Source organism: Orcinus orca, chromosome 18, assembly GCF_937001465.1.
Source record: "Orcinus orca chromosome 18, mOrcOrc1.1, whole genome shotgun sequence".
NCBI lineage: Eukaryota > Metazoa > Chordata > Mammalia > Artiodactyla > Delphinidae > Orcinus > Orcinus orca.
The window spans coordinates 56,856,618-56,866,828 of record NC_064576.1 but is presented as its reverse complement, the minus strand read 5'-3'; positions in this window follow the sequence as shown (position 1 = coordinate 56,866,828).

Below are 10,211 nucleotides of genomic sequence, written 5' to 3'. Positions count from 1 at the left end.
GAACCCGTGTCCCCTGCATTGGCAGGCGGATTCTTAACCACTGTGCCACCAGGGAAGTCCCTAATGCTCTTTTAAAAGAGACCCCACGGAGCTTCCTAGCCCCTTCCACCATGTAACAACCATGAGAAGCTGACAACCCGGAAGAGGGCTCTCCCAGAACCTGACCATACAGACCTTGCAGACCTCTGACCTCATTTCTGCTGTTTATAGCCACCCAGTCGCGCTATTTGTTGTAGCCGCGCAAACAGACACAGGCAGAGCGTGAGAGCCGGTTCTTCTGCCATGACAGAAGGGAGATGGGTGTGGCTGGCGAGACCAGGGAGCTCTCTTTGGAGGACTTTAGGCTCTCTTTGAAACAGGGAAGCACAGGCACCAGCCCAGAGGGAAGGGTTAGGGAGGGTGTGAGGTTGGAGGGGAGGGCGCACAGTGGGAGGGGAGGGCCAGGGGAGCATGTAGAACGGCTGGGTCACATTGACGCTGGCCCACTGGACTGTGTGCTCATCCTATTGTGGTTTTTTTTTTTTTTTTTTTTTTTTGCCGTACGCGGGGGACGCACAGGCTCAGCGGCCATGGCTCACGGGCCCAGCCGCTCCGCGGCATGTGGGATCTTCCCGGACCGGGGCTCGAACCCGTGTCCCCTGCATCGGCAGGCGGACTCCCAACCACTGCGCCACCAGGGAAGCCCCCATTGTGTTCTTTTCTCCAGCCACAGTCAGCTGCCTGATGGCAGTTTTCAGGTGGGTGGAGAGTGGGTTTAACCAGGACTGGAGACTTGCCAAGTGAGAGTAACTCGTTAACAGAGAGGAAAGGTAGTTTATAGTATATGTGAGGGAGTGATCTCGACTGACCATAGATTTTCATGACTGGACGTGGGATTTAATGAAGGTAAGGAGGGATAAGAGGATGTGAGGGGGTGAAAGACAGTGAAAAAGTGGTAAAATCAATGGATTTGAAACTTCAATGTAGATGCTAAAATAAAGTAGCATTCTTTTGTTTGTTCTGGGTACTTAGGGCTATCAGCACAGTCAGAAAAAAGCACGGACTTTGGAGCCGCACAGATAAAGAGTTTTATTTTTCAGCTCAGTCACTTAAGAGAGGCTTAACCAAGTCTCATTTCTTCATCTGTAAAACAAGGCCCTCATTCTTCCCCTGCAGGGTTATGTGAGGTGTAATTCAGAAGACACACATGCAAGGCTGCAGTGGGTGACACTTACCAGGGGGTTCCTAGTATCCCTTCCAGGCTGGACGATTCCCGTTCCTTCCGAAGCCACAGCTCCCCATTCTCATCGACCTACAGTGAAAATCTTCAAATGAGTAAGTCAGACAGAGAAAGACAAACATCATAAGATATCGTTCGTATGCAGAATCTAAAAAAAAAAATGATGCAAATGAACTTATCTACAAAACAGAAACAGACTCACAGATTTAGAGAACGAATTTATGGTTACCAGGGGGAAGGGTCGTGGGGAGGGATAGACTGGGAACTTGGGATTGCCATGTACACACTGCTATATTTAAAGTGAATAACCAACAAGGACCTACTGTAAAAGAAATCTTCAAATGCTTATTGAAATTATTTAATAATTTATGGTATTATCCCTATACATAGTGATTCATTACTGATTGATTAATCATTTAAATCACGCTTGGAAGGGAGTGACTGATGAGAAGCTAGTTTTCAAAAATAAAAAGAAGTATAAGGCGAAGGAATGGATAAAAGAAAAAGAAACCAGAAAAAAATAGAAGATCAAAGGAATGAAAATTAATGAAGAGAAGAGGGAACGGGTGTTGAGAAAATCAGATGTGGCTTTGTCCACAGCAGCACACTTGTAGAGTGCTGCCATTAATTTCTGTGACTCAATTTCCCTCCCCTTTTACCTCTGGGGCCTCCTTCCTTTTAGTCTGAATGGATAAGAGGTGGAGATTAGGCAACAGGGTTATTCATCACATGTTGGACTTCATTCCAATGTCCAGGATAATGGATTTAACCTCAAGATAAGGTCTTTCTTAAATAAAGGGGGAAAGAAAAATGCTCTCACAGTAGGGAGCTGTTTGCTCTGGAGGCTCTTGTGGTTTGAATGTTATCAGTGGGCGGGTGTAGATTCGATTAGCGCACAGTGGAGAGGTGGGGACGATCTGGCCAGGGGGTCAGGCGGCTGCTTTGGGGCCGTAATTGGCAGGAGGAGGGGGAATTGCTTGTCACCTGATGTGTTTGTGGTGTTGGTCCCGCCGTTCTCTTCCTTCTTGCTTTTTTTTCCTGGTTTTTCTTCAGGGCTTGGGCAGAGTGTCCCTCTGAAAGCATGGCCCACCTGGAAAGTGCCTGAGACTAAATATTCATGAAAGACTAAGCATATGAAGGCACGTGGTAGGTAGGAATATTGGTGATCCTACAAGGATCATCGTATAGGGAAGGGGAGGCAGCAGTGTTCCATAACAGTGGGAAGATTTGCATGTCACCCCCTCCTCATGCCACCTCCCAGGTCATCCCCATCACCTCTCCCCGCCCAGCTGCAATGAGACGCTCAGGTGGCTGCACCTTGACGCTTCTCTGTCTAGCGCAGTATGTGTGGTCCTGTTCTGCAGCCTTGGGTTTACCTCCCTCCATCTCCTGCCCCTGCAGACAGTAGCCTCCCTGAGGATTTAACTCTGTGTCTCTGGAACTTAGCACAGTGCCTGTCACATGGTTCAAGTCAGTTTCGGATTTGTCAGTCTGCACCAAGTACATGAAATGTCCCCATTTATAGAAATACTTACCTTTTAAATGGGATCAACAGATACAAACTACTATATCTAAAACAGATAAGCAACAAGGATACACTGTATAGTACAGGGAATTATACCCATTGTCTTGTAATAACCTATAATGGAATATAATCTACAAAGATACTGAATCACTGTGCTGTACACCTGAAACTAACGTAATATTGTAAATCAACTCTACTTCAATTAAAAAATAAGTTGTGTTCCAGGGCCTCTCGGTTTGAAGACAACTAGAATGTTTCCCGTTAACCAGGGAGAATGTAACAACATGAAGTTATATCCATAGGGTGGATGCAAGTGCCCCGGTCACATTCCTTTGTCTCAGCCCAGAGGTCACGGACAGCTTTGGTGGGCAAGTCTCATCCACTCCTGGGATGGCTCCCTGTAAGGGTCTCCTAGTTACATGCCTAGTTATAACCTCCACTCCTTAAGCATGGGATGGACTGAGCAACTCAATTCTAATGACTGGAATCCAACAGAAGTGGTGGATGTTACTTCTGAGGTTATAGGTTATGAAGCTTTGACTTTGGTCATGCTTGCCTTCTCTTGCTCTGTTTGAGGAAAGCCAGCTGCCATGTTTTGAGCTACCCAATGGAGGGACCATGTGACAATTATACATATACATATATCCCCATATCTCCTCGCTCTTGCATCTCCCTCCCACCCTCCCTATCCCAACCCTCTAGGTGGCCACAAAGCACCGAGCTGATCTCCCTGTGCTATGCGGCTGCTTCCCACTAGCTATCTATTTTACGTTTGGTAGTGTATATATGTCCATGCCACTCTCTCACTTGGTCCCAGCTTACCCTTCCCCCTCCCCGTGTCCTCAAGTCCATTCTCTATGTCTGTGTCTTTATTCCTGTCCTGTCCCTACGTTCTTCAGAACCCTTTCCCCCCCTTAGATTCCATATATATGTGTTAGCGTACAGTATTTGTTTTTCTCTTTCTGACTTACTTCACTCTGTATGACAGTCTCTAGGTCCATCCACCTCACTATAAATAACTCAATTTCATTTCTTTTTATGGCTGAGTAATATTTCATTGTATATATGGGCCACATCTTCTTTATCCATTCATCTGTGAATGGACACTTAGGTTGCTTCCATGTCCTGGGTATTGTAAATAGAGCTGCAATGAACATTGTGGTACATGACTCTTTGAATTATGGTTTTCTCAGGGTATGTGCCCAGTAGTGCGATCCAGCTGTAACTTTGGTTGCACCCTTATGAGGGACCCTAAGCAGAACCCCCAGCTCAGCTGCACCTGGATTCCCAGCCCACAGAGACTTTACAAATATGTGTTGTTTTAAGCCAGTCAGTTTTGGGGTAATTTGTTACTCAGCCATTGGTAACTGATGCAACTCAACTGCCTGCTTCTCTCTGACTGAGGGCATTTTCTCCCCCCAGGAGTTTGGCATGTCCACAAGTGCCCTGGAGTTCATGTCCCCAGGAGATGTAAACCAATGAGGGATGACAGTTTGTAGATGGGTACTCCAGCTTTCTAATCCTTGGGGCACAATCCTAAGGTGTGTTATACACAGTCTCTCAGAGGACCCCAGGGGGATGGAGCCTCAGTTGCCCGTTGAGGTAACCCATTTGTTAAAGCACCTTTTCTTGGCTTTCTTCCCCTCGCTGCCTTGCTTTTCCTATTTACCATGCTTCCTGGGATCACCTCCCCAACAAACCACTGGCATCCAACTCCTTTTTCAGGGTCTATTTTTTTGGAGGAAAGTACACTCAGATAAAGCCTCTATATGGTCTTTTCCAAAAGTTTCCCTGAGGAATAGGGGAATACAACTCCTATTCAGACACCCTCCAAAAGTTGTATTAATGCTATCATTTAGGGCAATGACAGGTCTCTAGATTAGGGTGTATAGCAGCACATTAGCATGAGCGCTTTCGCAATACTTTCTATCTCTTCTGTTGTTTCGTAAATCTAAACATCTGTGCCACAATCCTAAGGGTCCTGGGACTTGTGACAATGACAACCACAAACAACACATGTTTTAGAGTCTAGAATTTAGAGACTCCCGAGCAATCAGATAGTGAAGCTGTGTGATGGGTCTCAAAAGATGCAGTGGATGTTGATGTCAAAGAGAACGGCTGGTGGTCTGTTTCTCACTGCCAGGTCCTCTGCCAGCTGCTCCACTGGCCGTCTTGGTGCTGGTCACAGACCTGTTTCCCAGCTGTCCTGCCTACCAAAGTCATAGAATTTTTCCTCCTCAAATAGTCTTTGGTCTCCTTTCTTTCTTTCTTTCTTTTTTCTTTTTGGCTGCATCGCATGGTATGCGGGATCTTAGTTCCCCAACCAGAGATCGAACCCGTGCTCTCTGCAGTGGAAGTGCAGAGTCTTAACCACTGGACTGCCAGGGAAGACCCTGGGCTCCTTTCTTGAGGGTTAGTTGAATGTGACCTTACTGCCTAGATACTCTATCATGAGGGAAGGTTGAAAATACTTTCTGGAGTAAGCCGATGGGAACTGTGAGAAAGGAGAACTTGAACTCCATTGCCCCTTTTAAATAGCTGCTGGGTATAACGCTAGCCCAGTGGTTGTCAACGGGGGGGTGATTTTGCGCCCTCTCTGGAACATGGGGCGCTATCTGGAGACATTTTTGATTGTCACAACTTGGCAGGATGGGCGCTAGCTACTGGCATGTAATAAGTAGAGGCCAGGGATGCCGCTGAACATCCTGCAATATACCATACAGCCCCCCCGCTAAAGGTTATCAATAGCGCCGAGGTTGAAAAACCCTGAATACTATAGCGATCTCTATAAAAATAAAAGTGGAAGGATATGTGGGTTTATACATCATGCTGTTTCCAAATGCAATCAATTTAGAAGTAAAAGAGCAACTTAAAAAAAGAAAATAAAGAAGAAGCCAGGAAGCAGTGGTCTCATGGGGAGGCAGTGAAGCTCAGTGGTTAATGGCATGGTTGTGAGCTCAGATGGACGTGAGCTGGACTCCAGGGTCTGTATTCACTTGCTCTATGACCTTGAGCAAATGACTTGACCTCTCTCAGTATCAGTTTCCTTGTTTGTAGAATAGGCATCGTCATGGTGCCTGCCTCATTGGATTGTGATAATTAAACGAGGGGAGCATGTAGAGCATCTGGTACAAACAATAGCATCTAGGAAGCATCCAATAACTGGAAGCAAGATGGAGCCTCAGCAGGAAAGAACGGAGGCCTGGAATCCAAGTGCTGAGGAAAACACGGCATTGAGAAAAGGGGTGTCCGTTCTCAAAGATATTCAGTATTAAGATGAAATCCTCTCCGCAATCCTGCTTGTGAAATCATCACAGATTCTGCCTTACCACCCAGAACTTCACTGTCTAAATTCCTGCTGGTTTTGGTTTTCATTTTTCAATATTTGTTCCTTGAATGTAAATAAACAATCCATGGTTGGGGCCTGTGGAGGCCTTCAGACAAATGAGGGCCTTCTCCGCAGGAGCCAGGGTTCAGACAAGGAGGCCCAGAGCTTGACCCCATCCCTCCTGCCCCCTGCGCTTCTTAAGAGCTGCTTGGCGTTACCTCAGGGAAACAGCCTGCACAAATGAAGCAGCCCAAGACAAATAAACGCTGACCCTTCTTGGTCTGATACTCAGGGCATGAGGCCTCAGGAGAAGAATGAGTCCTCACAGGCTGGGAGGTCTCCTGAATATGTCTGGTAGCTGGCTTCTGAGAGACAGGGGGAGAGAGAGAGAGATTTGTTAGTTCATCAGGCCCTACAATTTTAGAGTCTGCACAGTATACGCTATAGGACCTCGTCAAATGTTATTTAATCAAAAGAATGTTGGAATTCTAATGATGGACATGACTCTTCCTACCATTCTCTGTTAGGTAAGAGCATGGAATCAGATTTTTATTTTACCTTCACTAGTTGTTTTTACTCAAGGCTGGAAACACGAACCTTATGTTTTAAGATTACAAAACCTCTCTCCGCTCTCTCCTGCTAGTGAATGTAAATGAGCCGAGTCTCAATTTCCCCATCAAACAGTTAATATCTCTGTCTCACAGCACATCATTTGAAAAGCAGGATGAACGTATGGGTTACTTGTGTCATTATCGTGACGAGTGAAGATGTTGGCTATTTTCCTTGTCCATCCGTAGTTAAGCCAATAAATTCGCAGCCTGACAAAGCCACGTGCCCATCACCTTGTGTGACAAGGGGCAGAGATGACCAAACAGGCAGGCGTCTGATCAATTTTTTCCGTTTCTGTGAGCAGGGGAAATGACTCGTAACAAAGAAACGTGACCAGTCCCAGATGTAAGACAGTCTGGATTGCCCAGGCTATTTAAACCAGACCAGGACAGTGCCGATGGGGAACATAATGACGGGGTAGTATCCTTACCTATCAAGTGTCCGAGGGCAGGTCAAGCCCCTCGACAGAGCCTGGGGTCCATTCTTCTCTTCATGCTTGGTCGCCCACGTGCAGTTTAAGGTCCTCTCGGCGACAGTTACTCACATTCATTGAGGCAAACAGACTCAGACCTGTCCTTCTCCCTCCCCTGCTGGCACCATTGGCCAAAGTGTTCTTCACGATTTCCGAAGGTACGGTCAGCGCCCTCAGCGCTAACAGCAGGGCTGCCAGGCGCAAGGGGCTTCAGGGAAACATCTGAAAACCCGTGGTGTTTTTCCAACCAGCCTCATTCAAACAAAAGTTGGCCACTCCATCCTGGAAAACCCGGGGGGCCTCTGCGAGCAGCCTTCCTACAACCTTCTTCAAGACCAGAACTTTCTAAACGGGTGACTGCTTTGTAGCTCACCCCAAACCTGCCCTCCAGAGAAACACCACATCCCGAGATGCAGAGCCTTTGAATTGCGAAATAAGCCTTCCTTCTAATTTGTTTGCAGATCTGCTTTTAAGAAGCAGCTCCTCCAAGCCAGGAATTTGATTTCATGGTTACCAGCAATGGTCCGGGAGTGGACGTGGAGCGGGAAGGAGGGTGGTGGGTGACTGCAAGCACGCTTGAACTCCCCCTCTGAATGGCGGCTGCCTGGCCAGTCCCTGTTCCATCTTCCTGTGGCCACAGGATGGCGATGTTTGGGAATGTAGCTGTTAACTCTCAATGGCTGTTAACATCCTAAATTGGAGCCCCAGCAAGGCACATGCAAGTGACCAGTGATATGTGTAGGACCAAGAGCTTCTAAACCAGAAGCAAGAGGAAAAGAGGAGGGTCATTTATGGCGAAATTTTAAAAAATCCAGGGCTTCCCTGGTGGCGCAGTGGTTAAGAATCTGCCTGCCAATGCAGGGGACACGGGTTTGAGCCCTGGTCTGGGAAGATCCCACATGCCGCAGAACAAATAAACCCATGCGCCAGTTACTGAGCCTGAGCTCTAGAGCTTGCAAGCCACAACTACAGAGCCCACGTGCCACAACCACTGAAGCCTGTGTGCCTAGAGCCCATGCTCCTCAACAAAGAGAAGCCACCACAATGAGAAGGCCATGCACCGGAACAAAGAGTAGCCCCTGCTCACTGCAACTAGAGAAAGCCTGTGCGCAGCAACGAAGACCCAACGCAGCCAAAAGTAAATAAATAAAAATAAATAAATTTATACTAAAAAAATCCAAATAAAATATTGTGAACTGTTTGCTGAAGTGTATGTAAGTAAAAGCAGAACGTGGCTGAATCCACCAGGAAGCTATGCCCTGGGTAACCATTGTCATCCCCGATGATGGATTTCATGCTGAATGCTGACGGTTGCCGGGCATCTTCCTCCCTCCCCTGGGAAGCTCTCCAACAATTTTGTTCACATGACTAGTTCAGCACCTCCATGCTGTGATATCACCAGGTCCGAGTCAGTAAGTTTCCCCACTAGATTGGAAGCCCACTGAGGGCAAGAACCATGCTTTCTTTATCTGTTTCCTTAGCTCTGAAGTCAGAGTATAAACAGCCTCACTGCAAGTTAAATAAATGACTCACTGAAGTAGCATCAGAACTTAGGAACAAAAATTCCTACAGGTCAAGTCGTCTGAGAATGAGCCCCAAAGGTGAGATTTGGCCTGACTTTTGTAGAAGGACCAAAGGAGAGAGGGCTGGGCAAAGAGTGGTACACACAGCCCCCTCCCCGCTTACTCCACCCAGTCCTGAGGGTAAGGAGAGGACATTTTGGGTCTGGCAGAAGCAGAAACAGAGGCGCAACGGACACATGAAAAGTGAGCTCAGGGCTGGTTGCAACATGAAAGGAAAAACAAGGAATTATGGTAAATACAACTGGAAAAGTGGATCAGAGCCTTGGATTTGGGGAGTCTTGAAATAATGTTAATGGGGCCTTTTTACTTGATTCTTACCTTTTTTTTTTTTTTTTTTTTTTTTTGCGGTATGTGGACCTCTCACTGTTGTGGCCTCTCCCGCTGCAGAGCACAGGCTCCGGACGCGCAGGCTCAGTGGCCATGGCTCACGGGCCCAGCTGCTCCACGGCATGTGGGATCTTCCCGGACCGGGGCACGAACCCATGTCCCCTGCTTCGGCAGGTGGACTCTCAACCACTGCGCCACCAGGGAAGCCCGATTCTTACCATTTTTTCCACCAGTGATTGCCTAAACTTGGGGTTGAGAAGACTGAAGCTGCCATGTGCTTGAATCCCCCAGGAGACGGTGGAGATGAACCGTGAACGAGGTGATCGTCAGGCCCCAAGCTCTGGAGGCAGGAACAGGTGTCCTGACCTGCTCTGGCTGCAGGAAGGCCCCAGGGGGCGGCCCCTGCTTCTCTGTCCCTGTGGCTTCAGCAAAGGCTGCTTCCAGCTCCACTGCCCACCCCCTATCATGGCTTCAGGGGGCCCAGAGGAGATCACACAGTTCTGTGACTTCAGAATGGGGAGGGCAGAGGAACGGGAGCTATCCTGACAGCAGGAGTTGGCTGGACCAGACAGGGCCCCTGGTGAGGCTACTGCTGAGTATGGATGAATGCAGAAGCCAAAGCGCCCCTGAGAACGGTGTTGGGCCTGGATCAGACACACACATTCAAAAGTACTTTCATTTGGGTTTGCAGCATAGATATCCCCTGGTGTCGGGCAAGTTCAGAGAATTACTGGGGATCTAGATGCCTCTTTTATTCCAGTTAATCTGATTATATTGACTGATTAAATCAGATTTGTTAATAACATTCACATATGAGCAGTGGAGAGCTTTATTAATAAGTCATTATGTTGGGGACTTTAAATACCTGGCCTTCAAAAGCAATTCCAAAGTCTTGCAAACTTCTGGACTCTCTAAGAAAATGGCTTATGCCTGGTGTGTTACATTCCTGAAACGCTCAAAGACCTCCTTGAAAAAAACCCAAGAACATGTCCTAGGCCTTTACAAAGTAAGCTACTGCTTTGCTCTGAAAGGTATGTTCTTCAATTTTGCTTAGTGTTTTTTTCCTGACCTTTCTTTAGAAGAGTTGCAATCCTGACTGGTTCTTGGTGAAGAAATGCATAAAAAAACAAAAGAGGCTCCCCTGGGTG